The 23571-nt window shown below is 42.7% G+C and overlaps 1 pseudogene; it reads left to right on the forward strand.

The window, feature by feature from the left end:
• The window catches only part of LOC138172097 (solute carrier family 22 member 15-like), a 98103-nt pseudogene that overhangs the window by 52917 nt on the left and 21615 nt on the right, over positions 1–23571 (forward strand).

Here is a 23571-nt window from a genome sequence, read left to right on the forward strand (position 1 = left end):
CAGCTGTGAAAAATAGTGTCAAAAGTACTAATGGTTTAGAATGAGTTTAGGCTGGCAAGGAAATCCAAGGGTAAAAACCAAGGGTTTAAAAAAAGCTACATATACAACCCCAATTGCCCTTCCAAAAAGCAAAAAAACCCCAAAACAACAACAGAAAAACAAAAACAAAAACAAGCTATATTGGGGGGAAAGAAGAAGATGGAAGAGGAAACAACTCTTGTTGCTTGGGATGGAGGGGAGGATGGTGACTGACAAGAGAGATGCTCAGCTCTGATTTTCCTTCCATCTTCTCTGCCAAGTATAAAGATCTTTGGCCTGGAAAGACTAGCAAAGTGGCTCATGGGAGTTGATACCCAAAATAAGTAAGGCAACAATAAGGGAGCACCTATCTGCCCTTGATCCACCAAGCAGATCATCAACATTGATTAAACACCTACTATGTGACAAACACTAGGCAGTTAAAGTTGCTAAGTTCAAGCCACTGGACCCAGATGAGCTGTGTCCTTGGGTACCAATAGAACTGGAAGATGTGATTGTTGAGAAAATGTCAATTGTCTTTGGAAGATCTTAGGGAAGAGGAGAGGTCCTGAGCAATGGACCTGGACAATGGCCCTGATATTCAACAAAGGGAAGAAATTAAAACTTGCAGACTACAGGCCAGTGAGCTTGACTTCTCTTCCTGGGAAAAGTCTAGAGGGTATTGTTAAAGGCATCGTTGGTGAACATTAATCAAGAAAAGGAAGCTGCAATCACAAAGAATCAGCATGGGTTCATCAAGAGGAGGTTGTGTCAGACCAACCTTGTTTCCTTTTTTGGTAGTGTTACTAACTCAGCAGATCAGATGTAGAATTAAGTAAGTGTTTGACAAAGTCTTTCATGCTAGGCTTGAGGAAAAGATGACTGAGTGTGGACTAGAAGATGGCACAGTTTTATGAACTGGGAACTGAATGAATGACATGACTAAAGAGTAGTTCAATGTTGACTTGAATGGGTTGCTGCAGTGACTTATGCTTGGTCTGGTGCTGAATGGTGTTATTGTCATGACTGTGATGAAAGCATTTGTGGCATATTTAACCAAGTTTCAGTTGTCTAAATGTTGGGAGGGCTAGCTAAGATATTGAATGATAGCAACAGGATTCAAAAAGATCTCAGCAGGCTAGAATGTTGGGCTGACTCTGCTAAGATAACATTTAAAAGAGACTCATGCAAGGTCTTATCCTAGGATATTAAAAGCCAATTTAATTGCAAGGTAGAGGAGGTGTGGCTAAACAGCCTTTGATCTGAAAAAAGATCTGGAGGGTTTAGTGGACTGTAAGCCCAGTGTGAACCAGCAGGGTAATAAAGTAACAAAAAAAGAGAATGCATTTCAGATTCAATATGGGAAGTGTGATCAATATTAAATTGATGTTAAACTAATACTAAATTGATATTAACATCAATGGATTTTTCAGGTATGTGTGTAGCCTGGTATACTATGGCCTTACTTTGAATGCTGGTGAGCTCAAAGGAAATCTGTGCCTGAATACAGCTTTGTATGGTCTGGTGGAAGTCCTAGCATACCCTCTGTGCATATATTTCATTGAGAAGCCCTGGTATGTATTATTTTGAGTGGCTGATTTTCTCTCATAGCTTTATAGAATTGATTAATTATTTGAAATCACCTTCTTTGGAGAAACATTTTGCTATTTCAAGTAAACCATTCCCCAGTTCACAGGAAGCTATAAATCAGTTCATCTCAAGAAACATAGATTAAGCACCTACTAGGTGCAGGGAAGTGTGGTAGGCACTGGAAAATGAAGACAAAGTGAGATACCCTGCCCTGTAGGAGCGTCTATTCTAAGATATGTGTGTGTGTGTGTGTGTGTGAATCACCATGTCTACAGGTAAGTAAACCCAACGAGTTTGAGAAGGCGGAGGGTACAGTAATAGCAGCAGGATTCAGGGAAGGCTTCATGTAAGACATGTCAACAGAGAGAAAATTAACTTTATTTTGACCGAACAAGGGAATATTATAAACTTGCTTTGTGTGTGTAGGGCTGTAAGGCCCTTACAGAGTTAGCCCACTTAGAAGGTGAGTCATTTGCAAGCCTCTTTATATGCTGGACTTGGAACTGACAAGCTCTTAATGGTAGTAAGTACTTAAATGAAGCTAGCATGTGGCTGGCGGTAGTCTCTCCTTGGATTTAGGTAAAACCTCCAAGAGTCCATATTTGGAGATAGAAGGAACCTTAGATATCATCTAATCCAATCTCTACATTGTAGAGGAGAATAATCTGAGGAACACACAGGTTGAGTGACTTGTGCAAGGTCTCACAGGTAATGAGTGACAAGAGAGCCCAGATTTAAACCAAGGTCCCTCTCTTCACATTCAGTCCTCCTTCATGGAGTAATTTTGCTAACATCCAACTGTCTGAGCCCAGAGTCTAATACAGGCCTTTTGACTCTTACTTCCTGCATTGTCATTAACATCGACCACATACTTTTTAGCTGTGGGATCTTTGGCTAATCACTTAACCTCTCTTGGGCTCAGTTTCCTCATCTGTAAAACAGAGATCATAATTGTAGCCTTCACAGTGTTGTAAGGCTTGAATGAGATAATATATATACAGGACTTTGCAGATCTTTGAATGCCTTATTAAATGTCAGTCCACCACTTAGTATATATTAAGCACCTACTGTGTTCTAGGTTCTGTGTTAGGAATTAGGGATATAAAGAAAAAAATGAAAGTACCTATACATATAAATGTGTATACACATATAAATACATACAAAATAGTTACAGCACAATAGGAAGGAGGACTGGAAAGCACTAGAAGCTGGAAGACTTCTTAGGGGCATCATGTAAAAAGTGTCACTGTAAGGAAAATAGAGATTCTAAGGTGAGGAGGGAGTGCATTCCAGGCATGGGGACTGAAAGGGTAAAGGCACTGAGGTGGGAGATTCAGGGTTATGTATGAGGAACAATAAAAAGTCAAGTCCTCCAAACTGTAGAGTTAGTGAAGGGGAGCAACATGTATAACAAGATTTAATAATAATCATGGGCATTACAGATAAATAAAGCTCTTTGCTCATTAATATCAGTCAGTTTTGCCTTACTATTATCAAAGAGAAGAAAAGAATAGAAATGTCCTCCAAGTCTACTTTTTCTTTCATACAAGACAAGCTGTTTCCAGAACCCCCTTTCCTGACTCTTCTGGAATGTGCCAAACTCATGGAGTATTTGTTAATTCTGGGAATTAGTGAAATTAAGCTTCTTGAAAACTGGCCACTCATTCCATTTACAGCATTTAAGCTGTCTTGGGTGAAATGATGGGGGAGAAACACTGTTTCCAGACCAAAGTCTCAGTGAGATCTCATTGGGATTTGGGGAAAGCATTCTGGTCTTTGAAAAGGTTGTCTTCTTTATCGTGAATACTGGCTGTTCTTTCTTCTTCTAGTCCAACTCCCTTCCTTTACAGAGGAAACTGAAACCCAGAGGAGTTACCTGATTTGTTTAAGGGCAAACAGGAGAGAAGTGGAAAGGCTGGGATTAAAACCAAGGTCCTCCAACCCCTGAACCTGCGGTCTTTGCACTTAAACTGCCCTATACACTGTGCACACCACCCCCAGCTCTTTAGAGGTTCTAGAAGACTTTAGATTCCCGACTCTTCCCCCTACTCCACATTGTCTTTTAAAACTTCTCATAGGATTAAGAGCTAGAAGCAATACCAAAAATCATTTAGTTTGATTTCCTGATTTGATTAAGAGGAAATTGAAATCCAGAAATGGGAATCAAGTCAAGGATGTTACAGATGAGGAAACTGAGGCTTACAATAATTAACTCATTTGGCTTTTTTTTTTGGAGGGAGGAAGGCAGGGCAATTGGGTTTAAGTGACTTGTCCAGGGTCACACAACTAGTAAGTGTTAAGTGTCTGAGGTGGGATTTGAACTCTGGTCCTCCTGACTCCAGGTTCAGTGCTGTATTCACTGAGCCCTGCCAGCTGCCTCCTAGTTAACTCATTTGGTCCAGATCCCACAGGTGATGAGGGCTAGAGGCCAGATCTGCACCTTGGTCTTCTTGCTCTGAATCCAGCTCTCCACAGCACCGCCCTTCTTTTTTGTCCCTGGATCATGCCCAACATTTGAAGCTTTCTAGGAGATGCTCTGGTTTGCCTGAGGAGCAGGCCACATTTTATCAGGAGACTCGAGGAGCTGAAGACCCAGCCAATTTTCTGGGAGCATCTATCCCCATTTCTTTTGGGGCAAGATTTTAATCCTCTGTCGGTCTAAGTTATTTGCATCTCTTCCAGGTGGTGCACAGCAGGATCCCGGAGCTTGATGGACGGCTTTCCTTGGCTCAGCCAAGAATTCACTAACGTTCTTGACTCGTGGAGATGAAGGCAGCCGCCATGTGAAGTGTTCCATCTGCCTTGTCTGACCTTGCGTGCTTCTTCTTCTAGGGCAGGGAGACAGAAAACCTCCTCTGCTTTTCTCATTTTCGAAGGATTTGCCTGCTTCATGAGCATGTTCTTAAGTGAACATTCAGGTAGGTACAAATTAGCAAATGTATCCAACCCTGTCACTATGAGGGGAATGAGATTACCTACCCATAAATTCTCAGGACACCAACCAAAAAAATCCCTCTAGGAATGTGATGGGAAGTGGCACAGAAAATATCAGTGGTGTCCATTGACTTGGTGATTTCAAAATTTATTTATTTAGTTAGTTTTTTGGGGGGGAAGGCAAGTCAATTGGGGTTAGGTGACTTGCTCAAGGTCACACAGCTAGTAAGTGTTAAGTGTCTGAGGCTGGATTTGAACTCAGGTCCTCCTGATTCCAGGGCTGGTGCTCCACTCACTGCACCTCCTAGCTGCCCCGATTTCAAAATTTAATCCTTTGAAACAGTCTAATTTTAGAGTTAGTTTTATTTATTAAGTGTTTTCTGCATGTATATGCCCATCTTTTCATCTCTTTTTCTCAAAAAGACCTTTGATTCTATTGGTGTAGCAAAGTCCTGGTGAAACTCACTTCACTCAAAAAGATTAATGCCTATGGGTGGGTAGGTGGCACAGTGAATAGAACAAGGGCCCTGGAGTCAGGAGGACCTGAGTTCAAATTCGACCTGAGACACTTAACACTTAACTAGCTGTGTGACCTTAGGCAAGTCACTTAACTCCAATTGCCTTCCAGAAAAAGATTAGTGCCTACTCATCAACTTAGAGGCTGATGGGGGTGCTGCAAAATTAAATGACTTGTTGTGAAGGGTGACACAGACAGTATGAGTCTGAGGTGGAATTTGAGCCCAGGTTTTCCTGATTCTGGTGCCAGCTTTCTGATCATTAAGCTGTGCTGTTTCTTCCCTCTTGATTATTCTTGTTAACAGAGGGGAGTTGGTAATAAGAGTAAGCAAACAGGAAATAATCCCAATAATTGAATCTTGTCACTCTATGGAGTACATCCTTAGAATTTAAATTCCTTGAGAGTAAAGTTTGTTCCTTGTCTTGGTGTCCCAGCACTACCTAACATGGCCCCTGGGTTTGTATTCGGCTCTTAATAAATGTTTGTTGACAGACTGATCTTCCACATTGATATCTGAATGAAAATCTGTGGCATTTCCTATTAAATGATGCAATCTCACTGCCTGACTGGAGAACCTTATGAAGTCATTATTTTTTAATCTCGTCCTTGCCTTACTGTTATTGTAGTTACTTTTTATACCTTCTTCTGTGTGCCAACTAATTGCAATACCTGCCAGACAGATGCCTACAAACCTTCCTTCCTCTTCTCTTTTCTAATTCATTTCTCTCCATCTCTCTTCCTCTCTTTCCTAATCTCTCTCTTTCTTCTCTTTTCTCTCCCCATCTCAATTCATTTCAGTACAATAAGTGTTTGTTGAGTGTCTGCAGCTCACAGCCAGACCCTGCAGAGGATGGAAGAAGGCAGCATGTTATCAGGGAGAATGCCCCAGACCCCGGGTCATACCCTTGCCCGGGAAGGGCCATAGCTTGAGTTCTCTGTTTGCCTGGGAGGAAGGAGAACTCTCCACAAGGTTCCAGTGAGGAAGCTTCCTCCTGTAGCCATCTCCACCTTTGGATTCTTGTTTCTTCTCAGTGTTAAGGAGCTCTGACTGTTGTGGCTTAACCAGTCAGAGTTCATTCTGGGCCTTCATCATCTTCATCATCTTCTGCACCTACTAGATAGTTATTTCTACCTGTGTCTCATCTCCCCCAGCTAGGATCATAGGACCATGGAACTGGAAGGAGGGTTCTCCTAGTTTAACCCACTTCATTTTTCAGAGGAGGAAAATGAGGCTCACAGGGGTAAAGTGACTTGCCCAGGGTCATGCTTCAGAAGGAGAATTAAAACCAGGTCCTCTGACTCTAGGTTCTTCCCTCTTCCCTAGCTGTACTCAGCTCTTGGAAAGATGCTTTCTCTTCATAGAAAGACCACTAAATATTTGGTGAATGAGTGACAATATCCCTATGAAGTTTAAAACAAGACTTGCCTTGGATAACTTGCAGGGTGGATAATCTATCCTGTCTAGGTGGAATTTTGTGGTATTCTAGTCCATTGAAAAATGTTGGAATCCAAGGAAGAGCACAGTAGGTGTTTTATGGATCTTTGCATCTTCCTTAGAGCCAAGCCCGCGCATTGCATATAGTAGACTCATAGTAAAAGGCTGTTAAATTAATAGAACAAATCACCTTTTTAAAAACCTGATTTTCAAATGTTAACTTTCTTAGTGCTTAGCAAGTCATTCACATGAGAAATTTCTGGTGCTTTTGGAGCTGTAGCTCCCATCACTGGGTCTTGCCAATATTAACATTTTCAAATGAACCCAAAAATGTATGAGGAGCTTTGTTGCACCAGAGAGAAATGCTGGATTTGGAGTCAGAGGACCTATGTTAGGCTTTGGGCTTTGATACTAATTACTTAGTGTTTCAGTTTCCTGGTCTATAAGAGAACTGAGCTAGAGAAACCCTAAAGTCCCTTCATTGTACAAGTCAGTGAATGGAGCCCCATAGAGTGGAAGTGACCTGCCCAAGGTCACACAGGTAACTTAGAAGTAGATTCAGGATGTGGACCTAGATCCCAGACCCCCTATCCAGCCCCCTTCACTGCCACATGCGGTTCTTATAATATTTGTTGTTTTTATTGCATCTTTTTCTTTTAGCTTTGGTTCTCATTAGGTAGTTGCCCTGGTAGATGGTTTTCTGAAAACATCATAATTTCCTGTTGTCATGGCAATGATAACTCAAAACCGAATTTTATGTTCTATTGTTAAGATCTTTCAAAGACAGCTCAGTGAGTGTCTATCTGTCCATACGCAAAGACCTCCTAGGAACTGATAACTGACCTTAATGGAGCACTTTGTTTGTGAAGTACTTCACTAATGCACATGAGGAAGGCCTGAGTACAGATCTGACTTCAGACATTAGCTATGTGACTCTGGGCAGGTCACTTAACTTTGCCTCAATTTCCTTATCTGTGAAATGAACTGGAGAAGGAAATGGCAAACTGTTCTAGTATCTTTGCCAATAAAACCTCAAATGGGGTTGCAACTATAGATGACTGAAAAATAACTTAATAATGAGGGGAAGAATGATAAATGTATAGCTAGAGGACCCGAGTTGAGTCCCAGCTCTGCTGCTGACTACTTTTGTGTTCTTGGACAAGTTAGATGACCTCTTTGGGCCTCATTTTCTTCACTTGTAAAATGGCTCCAGAGAAGGTGATCTCTAAGGCCTATTAGAGCTCAGATTTGCAGCGTGGGCTCCTGGAGGGAAGAGATTGTTCCTTTTTCTTTGATTTGTTTTTTAATCTTTGTAGCTCCCACACCTAACGCAATTATCTGGCATTCAGTCTATGCCTGAAATTGCTTGTTAACTTAAATTGCAGCCCTGTATTGATTGGAGAAACTCATGTTTCATTTGCTCCCAGCAGAGAATGAGAGGTCAGGCAAAGCTGCCAAGCTATATGGAAACTCACTTTGCTTCTAGGTTGATTTCATGGTGCAGAGACCTTGCTGAGGTAACATGTGAGTCATTTTCCATCAGGCCAGGACTAGAATTGTTCCTTAGCTCAAAAAGATGTGAGTCAGTCTGAAAGTGACTCAGTTCTCAGCATGATGCCCAGTGACTCACTTCCCTCCATGATATAATGTTTGTTCCTTGGACGACTGACCTCCTGGCTGTTCTATTGTGCTGGGAGGCTGGCTTTTTTTTTTCTAAGAAGAAAAAGATACTCTTGCAGAATAATTTAAAATCTTCCCAGGAACGTAGGATGAGAATGATTTGAACAAACAACCAAAAAAAAAAGACTCACAATGGCCTGAAAGGAACCATTGGGTTTTAAAGCCATGTCTTGTCATTCCCATTTCTGAGGATTCCTAATTTCCAAGCAGCCCAACTTTGTCATGGCACAGAAGCAAAATGGGCATACTGAGCATCCATGTCTTTGGAGGATGTCCCATTAGTAAGAAGTAGCCCCAGGACCACAGAGGTGGCAGCCAATGTTCAGAGTAAACAATTTAGGATTTGGTATTCCTCTCAAGGTCCATCAATTCAAGTATAGAAATACAGCATTTAGTGGGGAAATCACTTTTGTTTTCATAGTGTGGAGGGTTTCAAAAACCAAAACAAAGACCCTTTTCAAACATGCCCTAATAATTTATTGTTCACTGACCAAATGTAAATGAATTTCCATTTTCTTAATCTTGTGATGTGGCTGTCATTGTGTGTCAGAGTTGGGGAGCCCACATATAGTGGAATGTGCCAGGCTAGGAGTCAGAGGCCCTCTATGAGCATCTTGATTCTGCCACTTATCAGCTGTGGGGAAGGCCCTGAAGCCCTCTGAAGGTCAGACTCCAAGAAGAGGGGAGTGGCCAAGATGACCTGTAAGGTTCTGTCCTGCTCTTGAGGTATGATGCTGAGTGGTCTTGTTTCATTTCTATTTTGTATCCTCAGTACCTAGCATAGACCCTGGTGTGTAGTAGAATGAATAAATGCTTAATGAATGCCTGTTGATTGATTAATTTTATAAAATGCATTGAAGAAAGCAAGGCTGGAATGGGGATCTTAGGGCTAGAGCTAGTACCTGGGAACAAGCTGGAGCAGAGACTGGGTGTTCTTAGAGGAGCTGATGATATAAGATCATATTTTTAGAGGTAGAAGGGACTTCAGTGGCCTTCAGTCCAACTCTTCTCACTTCTCAGATGAAGAAATTGAGTTTGTTGGTTACCTTTCTATCCATCATACCATCTTGAAGTAGTTTTCTCCTCATCTTCCCACTCTGCCCCAAGGTTATTGCCACCAAAGCTTAAGGGTGAAGAAACCTGAAAATAGACTCAAAGGCAAAATGCTAAGGTGGTAGCCACACTGGGATTTGCTTCCACCTCTTGGTGCACACTGGGAAAACGTTGGTGCAATGGTAGCAGTACTGTGGTGGTTCTGCTCATCTGAATGAAAGGGGTTGACTCTCTATTGCTAAAAAGGTGTCAGACTTCTGGGTTTGTTTTTTTAACTTTTTTGAAGAACATTTAGGAGGCAGCCAAGTGCCACAGTGTGTGGGGCACTGGGCCTGGAGTCAGGTAGACATGAGTTCAAATTGAGCCCCAGACACCTATATGTTTTGTAATCTTGGGCAAGTCACTTAGCCTTTATTTACCTCAGTATCCTCAGCTGGAAAATGGAGACAATGGTAATACCTGCCTCTTTGGGTTGTTGTGAGGATCAAATCATATACCTTAATAGTAATGGAATTTGAAGATCCCCTTGTATTGGCAAGCCAACAGGTACCTGGCACTTCATTTCTAGTTGGGTATTGAAACCGAGAATTTGTGAATCTCACAGTGGGGTGGACTTGTTGATGTGACAAGAAGGGGCTAATACCGTGTATGGGTAAAGGCTCAAGCTGAGAGAGGCCAGAACTTCTGGGAGCGAGCATCATGGAGGCAGAGTGGCTACTGATGGAGAGAGAGAGAGAGCTGCTGGGAATGAGAATTCCTAAGAGAGAGAGAACTGAAAATTTCTGAGGAGCTACACATGGAGAACAGAACGGTTGGGAGCCAGAACTTCTGAGGTCCAGCTAGAGCTGCCAAGGACTTCTGAGGGTCAGCCAGAACTGCCAGGAATAAGAACTGAGGAGTGAGAAGAAAGGAGAACTGGAAGGAAGCATGACTGTGGTGCTGGTACTTTGTCTGTCTATTCTGATGTTACTTTGTCAGATTCGTTTGTTGATAGAGGCCCCAGAACTTTTTGGGAGGTCTGAGTTTATTTCACAGGCAGAAAGTGAATTCATGAGGATGCTGGTAATGTGGATGAATGTTATTGTGGCTTTGTTAAGCTTTGTCTTCCCAGAAACAGAAACTGAGAAGGACTTGAGATGGACCAGACATTGTGAGTTTCACCATGGAAGGGGAACCATGGAAGTGGAGAGCCACCCTCAAGTTAAGATGAAAAGACCTCTCCTTGGGTGTTTAATGCTGACTGATGAGATTGTAATTTACTTGTGACCTAGGGGTGGATGACCTTTGTACTTTCCACTACTCCTTAAGAGAGCAATCAGTAGTGACTGATGATATTGTAACTTAATTGTGACATAGGGATAGATGGCCTTTATACTTCTACTACCCTTAAGAGGGTACTTAGTGGTTACTGATGATATATAACTTAATTGTGACCTAGGGGTGGAGGGCTTTGACCTTTATACTTTGAGTCAATTAAGGAGGCTTGCCTAAATGAATGTACTTTGTTCAAAACTATGTGACCACTTTGGTGAAAACTATGTGGCCATTTTAGTGATAAGCTGTAACATTGTGAATGCTGTATTTTGGTTTTCTGTGATTTTTTTTTTGCCTTAGTTTGTTACTGAATAAATAGAGAATTCATTATACTGTGTAATCAGAATCTTGAAAACTGTTCACAGCAGCAGTCCTCTGGAAAGCTGCTTGTGCTTAGTTTTACGTGTATGGGGCTGGTCTCATAGTAGGTGCTATGTAAATTTGTTGTTATTATTGAACCATTTCAGTTATGTCCAACTCTTTGCAACTTCATTTTGGGGTTTCCTTGGCAAAGATACTGGCATGGGTTTCCATTTCCTTCTCTAGCTCATTTTATAGATGAAGAAAGTGAGGCAAATAGGGGTAAGTGACTTGCCCAAGGTCACATAGCTTAGTGTCTGAGGTTAGATTTGAATTCAAGTCTTTCTGACACCAGACCTGATGCTATTTGTACTATCGAGCCACATGGCTGCCTAAACTGATGATGATGATTACATGGAGCTTTTCAGGTTTTTCAGCAATATTCATGAAGGTGCCCATAGATGATAATGGAGGCATTGGTTAAATGGGACTGACCTGCCTATTCAGATACTCCCTTAGAGATGCCTCGGTTTGACCATGATTTCCATGACATCTTGTACCCAATGTCTTTCCTTCTTTGCCTACTTACTAGCACTCCCACTTTCTAATGAAATACATTTGTATCTGCTTTGTCTTTACTAATTAGTATGCTAGAATGTAAGCTCCTTGAGACCAGTACCTGACATAGACTGGGCTTAATAAGTGTGGTGGAATAGAATTAAGCCCTCCAAATGTCAAGATTTCCAGTCCTGAGCAACTTTGATCCTTGAGGCACCTTCCATGGTTAATTGTGTCTAATTCTTTTTTAAAAATTCATTTAAAATCATTTTCATCTTTATAGAATATTCACCCACGTACTTTCTCCTCCCATCTCATCTCAGTCTTCCCCCTGAGGGAAAAAACAATCAAGAAAAATATTTTCCTAATTCTTCCTCTCCACCCTGAAGGCTTCCTCCCACACTCTCCAAGTCTCTCCTTTGTACCAGTGACTGGCTTCTGGGAGATCTAAGTACACCAGTTCTTTTCACAGCAAGAACCAAAGTTTTCCTTAGGAAACAAGATCTGTACAAAGTAGAATGTGGTTTGTCCTTCACCCATTCAATATTTATTTGCTAGGGCAGACAAAGGTTTAAATTAAATATGTAGCAAGCAGCAACTGGCTATTTGCCATGGCCTGAGACAGAAGGAGAGGAGAATGAATCACTACCCACTCATTTACTCTTGCCCAGCTGCCTATCTCCACCCTTCCTTCTTATCTGTCTCCCTCTCATCTCCCTTGGGAAGTTTCCCAGAGATTTTGGCCAGCAGTAAATTCTGGAAACTGCTGCAGGTCTGACCAAGGAATAAAGCACCTTCATCCCCTTTGGAGGCTTCAGCAGCCGTTTGCTTCTTCTCACCCGGGGCCAAAATGGCAAAGACTGAAGCTGGAAAGGGAGCCCTGCATGGTAATGTCACCTTGAATTGAGAGTCTTGCACTTTCTCCTGCCTCCTCTCTCTTAGGGAAAAAACAAAAAAACAGACTCAAACACAGTAAGTCTTCCCAAGCAGAGCTCCAAGCAAATGATTGAAACCTTTCTGCTCTGCTCCAAGGGCAGAGTTGAGCCCATCTGCTTACACTTCTCCCAAACTCTCCCAATTTTAGAGCATAAATTTTGGTGATTGGAGGTGGTGTGTCTTTTTTAAAATATGGTATATGCCTAAGGACCAGGAAAATCTGGGTTCGAGATCTGCCTCAGATACATTCTGGTTATAATCCTTAGTCACTTAACTTCATACAACTAAGTTGAAGAGAAACTGCTGGCCCACATGGAGAGAGGGAGTTTCCTCATCCCAAGGTCCCCTATGTTAATGAAACCCCAGTTCCAGACCCTATCTCCTATCCTTATCCCATATAGAAGGCTGTCTACCAGGGAATGGATATTTCCAGTCATAGAAACGCAATAAAACCCTCTCCTGAGTTCTAGAGCAGGTTGTAACCTGTACAAGTAGGGGAAATAGCCATACTTATGAAATATCAAAGTATTGTGATAGGAATTATCCTATCCTCCATGGAATTAGGTTTGGTGCTCTAGGCTTTGGGGTTTGGGACCTTGCCTACAGTGTCACCTAAAGGCTCATTGCCATTAGCATCTTCACGTAGAATGGTACTAGATGCCATGAACTTTACAAGGTCCCAAGGTAATGGAAAGAGAGCCTGGGTTCAAATCCTGGCTTTGACAATCATTATCTGTGTGACCTTTGGTAATACATCTTACCTCTCTGAGCTTCAGTTTCCTCATTAATGAAGTGAAGGGGTTGTAGGGAATGGCCTCAATGCTTCTTCCAGATTGAAATCAATGAGTCTCAAAACCCTAGAGCATCGCCAAAGGTCTGATTCTTGGCTTCCCCATTGCATTGGAAGCTCATCACGGGCAGGATATTGTGGCGACTTGGGTTGGTTGGATATTTAGTGGTGATGTGACATTTACAGTGTTAATTATAGGGCTGTTCACATGGCAGGAGCTGAAAAAATGTCAATTGAATGATTTCATTGAATTACACTATCTGCATCTAGGAAACTGCATTGCTTTTTGATGCTTCTAAGCTGTCCCTCAGTATACAGAGCTGTCTTTTAGACACAGCAGGGCTGCAGGAGATGCATGATTGAGGATCTTGGAACACCTGGGTCTCCAAGGAATCCAAAGGAGAGGACAGTAAAGAGATGCTTGGCAGCACAGGCAGAATCCAGCACATTTCCAATGATGCCCTACATGTGAGAGATATCCTAAGAGGTATTAAGGATGAAATGTATGACTGGAAAAAGATGCAGCCTGGTCACATAGCAAGAACAAGGGATAGTGGGTATAGTCTGCATGCATCACTTACAGCCATTAAACAGAAGACCTATGTGGAGACTGGCAGCATTTCAGGGATCTCCTTGAGGGTGGATCTGTGGAAGAGTGGAAGCAAGAATGACACAGGGTGAGATGAGTAGATGGGTCATAATTTGTACTGTTGGATGGAATAGTGACATCGTTGACCTCATGAATCCACTGACACATTCAAAGACATCGAGAAAGAGGGAGGATGTAATATCATATCACAATAAACATGGGTAGGTTGTATCTCCCAAGAGATTAGCTATCAGTTGTCTATTGAAAAGGACTTTGCAAACTTTAAGGTGCTCAGTAAATGTCAGCTGTTAGTGGTGGTCAAGCTCTGGAAGCATGTAGTAATAGTGGTGACCCTTCAATCCCTCAAGGACCCAGAATGTTGTGGATCTGGACACTCCTTCCATCAACATAAACTCTGGGCAAGTAGGTGGCACAGTAAATAGAGAGCGTATGGAACTGGAGTCAGGAGGCTGTTGTTTCATTGTTTAGCCCTCTCCTACTCTTTATGATCTGTGGATCATACTGTCTGTACGGTTTTATTGGCAAAGATATTGGAGTGGTTTGGCATTTTCTTCTTCAGTGGATAAAGGCAAACAGAAGTTAAGTGACAGGCCCAGGGTCACACTTTCTTAAGACTAGACAATCAACAAGACAATAAATCAAGCCCTGATCTGTAACCTTGGTGCATTTCCAAGGGGTTAATGCTTTCAATGACAATTGAACAAGCAGAGCCATTGGAGCTGGTTCTAACCCCACTCTTAAGTCCAACTTCAGTCCAATACAGCTCTTCAATTAAAACACCACCCATTTTGATCCTGATAGAAATCATCCTTCCTTTAATCTTTCCATGGGTTTGTTTTGGAATCCTATGCTGGTGGCCTTGAGTGGAAAACTGGCGATAAGTGCTGCCTTCAATATGGCCTACATCTACACCTCAGAACTCTACCCTACAGTAATAAGGTAGTTGTGCTTAGTATCATATATAATTAGTATATTCAAACCACACTGTAATTTCAGTGCATGATAACTAAATATGAAACACTGACCACCATTTATATTGTTACTAGTGTGATAAATTACCTGAAGTCAACAAGTCAACAACAACATCAAACCTGTATAAACAAAGGACAGTCAACCTCCTTGGGCCTCAGTTTCCTCATCTGTAAAATGAGGGGGTTGATAAGATGCCTGGATCTATGATCCTGTGATCAGCAGTGCTTGGATATGAACTTGGGTCTTGTGACCCTAAATTCAGCTCTCTTCTGCACTGTAGCCCCGTCTTCCCATCCTCCCCTTAAGATATTAAGGGCAAATTTATGGTGTATTTTGGCAAAATGGGTACAATGTTATAATGTAGTCACAATATCTTGAAGCTGGAAGTGAACTCTGTTGTCATTAACATAAATCTTCACCCTAGGACAGCATCTGGCATACAGTAAGTGCTTAATAAATACTTGTTGACTGTCTGTCTAGATAGAAATCCATTCTACATCCTTCCCATTAAGTGGTTATCCATCCCCAGCTTCCAGACCTCCACTGAGAGGACACTTACTCCTTCCCCGGGCAACCCTTCCATTTTTAAAAAGTTCTAAGGATTAAAAAGTGTTTCCTTACAAAGCGTATGTCTCTGCAACTTTGATCCATTGCCTCAGCCCCCCGCCCCCACCCCTTCTGTTAGCTCCAGAAGCTGATGGCTCCCATTCAGGGATGACAGGTGGTAGGGAAGTATGGGAGGGGATGGGAGGAGGGCTAGTGAGCTGATAAACCAGCTCACTATGTATGGGAATCAGCATGATATGGGAGGAGCGATAGACTGGCAGCCCAGACTGAGTCCGGACCCAGAGCAAACACTTCAACTGAGTTTCCTTATCTGGACCATTATAATAATGTAGCCTACATGTTACCTCCCTTGCAGGGGGTGTTGTAAGAAAAAATACATTGTAAATTTAAGTTGCTTGGTTTAAGAGGGCTGTGGGCATTATTGTTCTAACCCCTGGGAACAGGAGATTGTACGGAGTTCACAGGTTTCTTCCTCAAAGATTATCCCATGAAACAATGGACTCCATTCAAATAAACCACAGGGCATGGGGAAAGTAATGCCCCATGTGAGGGCCCCATGAGCAAAGGAAACAGGTATTCAGAAAGTCGGATGGATGCCAGAGGGCTTTCAGCTCCCTGTGCTGGTCTCCACCCCCCTGCCCAGGCCTGTAGGCCAAATGTCTTTATGTAAGAAGCTGTGACCATCATACAGTATGTAGGAACTAGATGCTGAGAGCCAACCCTCAAAAGTAAAGACTTCTGGCTTCCAAAGTGCAGTTTATTTGCTGGAAAATATGAGAATCTAATTTTCTTCTTCTAATACAGGTCTGGGGTCAGTGACTTTACAAATCTGATAACTATATTTGAATATAATTGGTCTGCTTTGTAATCATGTGTATTTATACAGTTAAAACATTTTTTTTCTGCAGGGGCAGCTAGGTGGCACAGTGAGTAAAGCGCTGGCCCGGGAGTCAGGAGAACCCAAGTTCAGTTCTGGCCTCAGACACTTGACACCCACACAAAAAAACTAGCCGTGTGACCTTGGGTAAGTTACTTAACCCCAATTGCCCTCCAAAAGGCAAACAAACAAACAAACAAAAAACGTTTTTTTACAAAGGGGGCCCTAGGCTCTCCCAGATTTTCCAAAGGGTCTGGGATGCAAAAAAAAGGCTAAGAAACCTTGCTCTGATATTGTCTAGTTTTATGGAGTTACACAACTGAAATGAAATAGTAATCACCAAACATTTCTTAGTCCCAAGTGCCATGTATCCTGCTAGGCTCTTGGGATAAAGATAAAAATTCAGCAGTCCCTGACTTCAAGGAAATTGTTGTTATTGTTGTTAAATTGTTTCCAGTCATGTCTGACTCTTCATGACTCCATTTGGGGTTTTCTTATTAGAGATACTACAGTGGTTTTGCCATTTCCTTCTCCAGCTCATTTGACAGATGAGGAAACCGAGGGAAGCAGGGTTAAGTGACTTGCCCAGGGCCAAAGCTAGTCAGTGTTTGAGGTTAGATTTGAACCATGAAGATGAATCTTCTTAACTCCAGGCCTGGTACTCTATGCAAGTCTCTTGGACAAGTCAATTAATGTCTATTGGCCTCAGTTCCTTCACCTGTAAATTGGGGTGGAGTTAGACTGGACATTTCCTAGGACCCTTCTGTCTCTAAGACTAAGTGTCAGGTGCACTCCGAACAAGCCTCTGGAATCTTCTTTTCCTCCACTTGTCATTCTAACGTTGAAGTCTATGGCTCATGATTTCATCTGGGTGGGTGGTCCCTGCAGGCATCCTGACTGAAACCCCTCTATCACCTTAGCTTATGATTGTGCTGCCTTCCTCCCAAACACATCATTACCTGGTTTTTCAGGTGACAGTTCAAAGGCCCTCCCAGGGCTTGCTCTCTGCTTGCCATGATTAAATACCAGGAGGAGGGATAGGGATGGGAATAAGTGGTTACACAGCACCTGCTCTGAACCAAGCACTTCACAAATATTATCTTGTCTGGTCTTCACAACAATCCTTGGAGGTAGTTACTGTTATTATCCCCATTTTACAGCTGAGACAACAACTAGTCACACAGCTAATAGGTGTCTGAAGCCAGATCCACTGCGCCACCTAACTACCCCAAGAAAGCCAAAGAGAACTTCAGTGGAGTATGGGAATAATTGTGTTTAATAAACGTTTGTCAACTTATTAAATTAATGTGCCCTAGTCCCATCCCCTTGTTTAATGTTATTGCTAAAAATAATTTGTCTTGATGGCTTTTGTTTTTACATTATAGTCTTTTCAGGGAATTCTCTTCCCTTCCCCCATTCCTAATAGTGGATCCTCCGTAATAACAAAGAAAACAGTTAAGCAAAAATATTCCACATAGTGGTCATGTCTGGTAGCCCCCCACCTCTGGCTCAGGAGAGAGACGTGTGTTTCCTTATCTGTTCTTCAGGACAATTATCAGTTATCCAGTTACTGAGAATTTGACTTCCTTTTCTGTTTTTTTTTAATCAAATGCTTTATTAACTTCTAGTTTACATCATTCATTTCTGCAAGATTTTGAGTTACAAATTTTCTCCCTGTTTTTCCCCTACTCAACACCCCAAAATATCCTCTCTCTCCAATCTGCTCTCTCCCATATCTTCTCCCATATCCCCTCCGACTTTCCAGTAGGGCATTGTAGATCTTTATGCCCCAGTGCCTGTATGTCTTATTTCCAAGTTACATGTAAAATAATATTAATAATATATATATATATATATTTTAAACATTTTATTTAAAACTTTGAATTCCAGATTCATTCCTTTCTTCCCTTGTCTCCCACCCTTACTGGGAAGATAAGAAATTCAGTATAGGTTGTACATGTGTAGCTATGCAAAACATTTCCATAGTGGATATATTGCAAAAGACTGACTATATTTCCCTCTCTTCTATCCCACTTTCTTTTCTATTCTCTACTTTGATCCTGTCCCTTTTCAAAAGTGGGTGCTTCCAACTTCCCTCCCCCCCAAGCCTGCTGTCCCTTCCATCATCTCCCCTCTTATCCCCTTCCCCCCTACTCTCCTGTAGGGTGAGATACCCTATTTAGTGTGTATTTCATTCCCTCCAAATTCAATGAGAATAAGTTTGACCCATTCCCTTTTGCCTTCCTGTTCTTCCCCTCCATTGTAACAGTTTTCCCTTTCCTCTTCTATGTGAGATAGTTTACCCCATTCTGTCTCTCCCCATCTCCTCTCATTATATTCCTCTCTCACCTCTTAATTTCACCTTTTAAGTATCATCCCTTCCTATTAAATTGGTCCTGTGCCCTCTATCTATGTATGCTTGTAAACATATATACACACATTCACATATGTATTCATATATCCATATGCCCTCCTATATAGACACATATATATATTCTATTCTCTTCAACTATTCTTATGCTGAGAAAAGTTTTATAAGTTACAATTATAGTTTTTCCGTGTAGGAATATAAATGGTTCAACTCTGATAAGTTCCTTATGATTTCTTTTCCCTGTTTACCTTCTCATGCTTCTCTTGCTTCTTGTATCTGAATGTCAAATTTTCTATTCAACTCTGGTTTTTCATCAAGAATGCTTGAAAGTCCTCTATTCTTGGGGTGGCTAGGTGGTGCAGGGAATAGAGCACTGGCCCTGGAGTCAGTATGGACCTGAGTTCAAATCCAGCCTCAGACACCTAAACTCAAAAAAACTAGCCATGTGACCTTGGGCAAGTTACTTAACCCCAAGTTGCCCTCCAAAAAGAAAAAAAAAAAAAGAAAGTCCTCTGTTCCACTGAATGACCATATTTTCCCCTGGAACATGATTCTCAATTTTTCTGGGTAGGTGATTCTTGGTTTTAATTCCAGCTCCTTTGCCCTCCGGAATATCATATTCCAGGCCCTTCAATTCCTCATTGTAGAAGCTGCCAGATCCTGAGTTATCCTGATTGTGTTTCCACAATATTCAAACTGTTTCTTCCTGACTGCTTGTAATATTTTCTCCTTGATCTGGGAATTCCAGAACCTGGCTATAATATTCCTAGGAGTTTTCTTTTTGGGATCTTTTTCAGGAGGTGATTGGTGAATTCTTTCAATCTCTATTTTGCCCTCTGGTTCTAAAACATCAGGGCAATTTTCCTTGAGAATTTCTTGAAGGATGATTTCTAGGTTCTTTTTTTGATCATGGCTTTCAGGTAGTCCAATAATTTTGAAATTATCTCTCCTGGATCTATTTTCCAGGTCAGTGGTTTTCTGAATGAGATATTTCACATTGCCTTCTATTTTTTAATTTGTTTGGATTTGTTTAATAGTATCTTGCTTTCTCATAAAGTCACTAGCTTCCATTTGCTCCAATCTAATTCTGAAGGAATGATTCTCTTCTTTGAGCTTTTGAGATTCCTTTTCCATCTGGCAAATTTGGCTTTTTAAGGCATTCTTTTCCTCATTGCCTTTTTGAGCCTCTTTTGCCATTTGAGTTAGTCTATTTTTAAGGTATTATTTTCTTCAGTCAAGTTGTTGACTCTCATTTTATAATTTTCTTGCATTGTTCTCATTTCTCTTCCCAATTTTTTCTCCACTTCTCTTATTTGATTTTCAAAATCCTTCTTGAGTCCCTCTATGGCCTGTAACCAGCTCGTATTTTTCTTGGAAGCTTTTGGTACAGGAGTTCTGACGTCGTTGTCTTCCTCCTGTTCCATGCTTTGATCCTTTTTGTCCCCAAAATAGGAGTGTAAAGTTGGGTTGCTCTGTTTACTTTGCTTCCCTCGTTTGCTCATCTTGCCACTCAATTACTTGACTTTTGGACTTTTTGCCACAGTAGGACTCTGCTACCAGACAGGGGAGTTTTGTACCAAACGCTGGGGTTTTCTCAGCTGCTGAAGGTATTAGTTGGGTGCCCTCTCTGAAGCCTCTACACATTCTGGCAAGCTGGTCGCATACCCCAGGATCAGATCCAAGCAGATTAAAGCAAGAGCAATTACCCCTCAGACTGGTTGCTTGGTCCTCTTTCAATGTAGGAGCTGAAGCTGCCATGTGGTGGCACCTCAGTGGATTCTCGCCCTGGGGGGCAGAGGTCAACCACACTCCCAGCTATTGGATTCCAAAGTCCACACTGCACTGACCTCTCATTGTGTCCTTAGCATCTATGTGTTGATAATTCTGGAAACCGCCATAGCTGCTGGTGATCTGAAGTCCCTCCAACCGGCAGCTGGTCAGGCCTGCCCTGGGGCTAGAAACTCGGGCTCCCCCGGGGCTGGGATTGGCTCCCAGAGCGCTGTGCTGGCCACTTCCTGCCGGTCCACCAGGCTATCCTCAATGGGAGGTTAGCTTCTCTGTGTCATTGTGTGGGTTCTTTAGCTCCAAAGTTTCTTCAGAGTCACCTTTTACATGAAGTGGAGGAGGTGAGAGCCAGAGCTCCAAGGAAATCCTATTTCTACTCCGCCCCCGTTTGACTTCCTTTTCTTAATCTTTCCTTGACATTGCTGTCTTTGTTTACATTGCACTTAGGGTTCTTTTTATTTTATGCTATACCAAGTCATATAAATCTTCACCAAATCCCTCATCGTCCTAATTTCTTACTATACAATGAATTCCATTACATTCGTATGTAATGGAATTTTGTTTCTGTTTGTTTACTTTTCCAGTTATTCCCCAGCAATGGGCATCTTTACTCTCACAAAAAGTGCTGCCTAGGTATTTTGTAATATGTATATTGGCCCTTTGCTTTTTGTCTTTGACCTATTTTCTTCCTGCCATCACCCCTGTAGTGAGAGCTTCTTTGTGGGATTCAAACCTATATCTTCTGATTTCATTTTTAGTGTCCTTTCCCTCTTGTCATAGGTCCCAATCAATGTTTATTGAAGGAATCAGTTACCTAGGAGCTTGGCATTTTTGGCTTTGAGGTAAAAGAGAACAGAGAAACTTGGCAGGATTCTCTAGGCTGTTTAGAATTCCCAAACTGATGTCCATTAATCACTGTCAGTTTATTTATTAAACCATCACTACCTACATTTTCACTTCAGGTCTCACCCTGTAACCTTTGGTTATAGAGCATTGTCTAGGGGCATTGAGTTTCTTTCTTTTCCTTCCTTCCTTCCTTCCTTCCTTCCTTCCTTCCTTCCTTCCTTCCTTCCTTCCTTCCTTCCTTCCTTCCTTCCTTCCTTCCTTCCTTCCCTCCTTTCTTTGATTTGTCATATTGAACCTTAAAATATATGGCTATTGATGGCTTGGATTTCTTTCTCTGAAAACTGTCTTGTCAGATTCTTTGACCATTGATGAACTGGGGAATGGCTTCTCTTTTTGTAAATTTGGATCAGTTCCCTATATATTATACTGAGAGGTTAAATAAATCTTGGGTTACTTGGCTAGCATGTGTTGGAGATATACCTTAAACTTGAAGAGCTTGATGTAGTAGACAGGGCTTTGTACTGGAGTCTGGAAGGCCTGGGTTCAAATCCTGCTTTGGATACTTACTAAGGAAGCCCCTTCCCATCTCTGTGCCTCAGTTTCCTCACCTGTAAGATGCAGATATTGGACTCAGTGGCCTCTACTGGGCCCCTCCAGTTCTAAATCTATGTATGATCCCCTGGTCTTCTCGACTCTTTTCCTACTATGCCATGCTGTCTCTTTAACATCTTATGAAGCATCTTCTAGGTCCAAGCGAAGGGGGCTGGGGCTTGACAGGCAGATGAGAAACAACACAGTCTCTGTGTTAGAATCTACAGTGTTGGGAAGAGGCCGAGCCATGAATGCAGATGAGTGTGATCCAGCTGTAATGCTAGAAGGGCAAAGGGGGGGAGGGGTCCAGACAAAATACTATAAAGAACACAGGGGTGCAGACATCTCTTTAATCTGGGAGGAGTGAGGAAGGATTCAGGAAAGAGGGGAGGACCTGGGCTGGGCTTTGAAGGAGCTGGAAATAGAAACAGTGCCTTCTGGGCATGGCTGATGAGCTGCCCGAATGCCCCCAGATGGGAGAGGGCAGGTATCCCAGTGCTGTGGAGTCTTGGGATGATGTGTCACGGATCTCTCTGCTATTTCCTGGGGCCAGGCTGGAGCCTGCCATGAGGAAGGCAGGTTAATAAGCACACTCCTTTTGTCTGGCTTGACTTCTTTTGTGTTACCTGGTGCTTTCAAAGCCTGGAACCCTGAAACTCAGACTGTGTATCCCGCCACCAGCCCCTCCTTGACTTCCTTGGGAATTTCTGGTTTGGCTTCCATCAGTGACCGCCTCTGGTCCTTTCTAACTCCTTGCCATGTCTGCCTGGCTCCTGGCGGTGTCTTGTTCTGCTGCATTCCTGGCCTCTTTCTCTTCTGCGATTGCCTCACATTCACTGGGCTCTCCAAGTAGGGGAGAGTTCACTCAGCCCCCAGGTCCCACCCAGGGCTGAGGATCCAGTGAACCAGTATCATCTCGTCCAAGTCCTGGTGAGTTCACTGCCCCTGGCTCTGGGGGGCGCTGGCCACTCTGGGGATCCCTCCCACAGCATCTGGCAGAAGCTCAGCCCCAGGACACCACCCTGTGGCAGGAGCCGGGCCACATCACAAAGTGGCAGATAATGCTTTGAGCTAGGGCAGAGGTACCCTGATGAACACAGTGCCTGCCTGGCTCCCAGTCTGCCTCTGGCTCTCCTTGGCGAGGGCTCCCAGGAGGCACTGTGGTGGGGAAGGGAGGTGAGCATCTTGTAACCATGTGAAAGGAAGGCTTGATCTTAATCCTTGGGAGTTCTGCTCTACATGAGAGCCTGACTGGCGGAGGCCAGGCCATCCCATTTTGGAGAAACATGCTAGTTATTTAAAGACTGCCATATACAAGACGGCTCATGGCTGGAAAGGATCCAAGAGGCTTGCTGGTCCAACTCTTTCATTTTATGGATGGGGCATTTTTGATATCTGTCTTGTAATATATGAGACCATGCTTCTGAGAAGGCGTCCATAGACTTCACCGGACTGTCCAAGGGGGCCAGGATACATTCCAAAAAAGGTCAAGGACCCTTGAGTAAAGGATCTTGGAGTTTCCTTCAAGCTTTAGGTTCCTGCTTCTCCTTCGCACATCCATACTTTTTCTCAATCATTTTCCAAGCTCCAGGTCTGCTTGTACACCTCCCCTTCCCCAGCCAGGCACTCTGTCCACATAGGGCTACTATGGGCTCAGAACTGAGCCTCTCAGGTATGACATTTGTCCAGGTTCTCCCGTCATTGGCCCCAGACTCTGGGATTGCCCAGTCAGCAGGATTCCAGGACCTAGTGTACCCTCATTAGCAGCTTGCCACCCAGACCAGGAAGCCCCTTCTCTTTGCTGGCCAATAATCCTCAATTTCCTCA

The sequence above is a fragment of the Petaurus breviceps genome, unplaced genomic scaffold, assembly GCF_028583685.1.
Source record: "Petaurus breviceps papuanus isolate PSGF00001 unplaced genomic scaffold, PetGlider_PUasm1.0 490, whole genome shotgun sequence".
Lineage (NCBI taxonomy): Eukaryota > Metazoa > Chordata > Mammalia > Diprotodontia > Petauridae > Petaurus > Petaurus breviceps.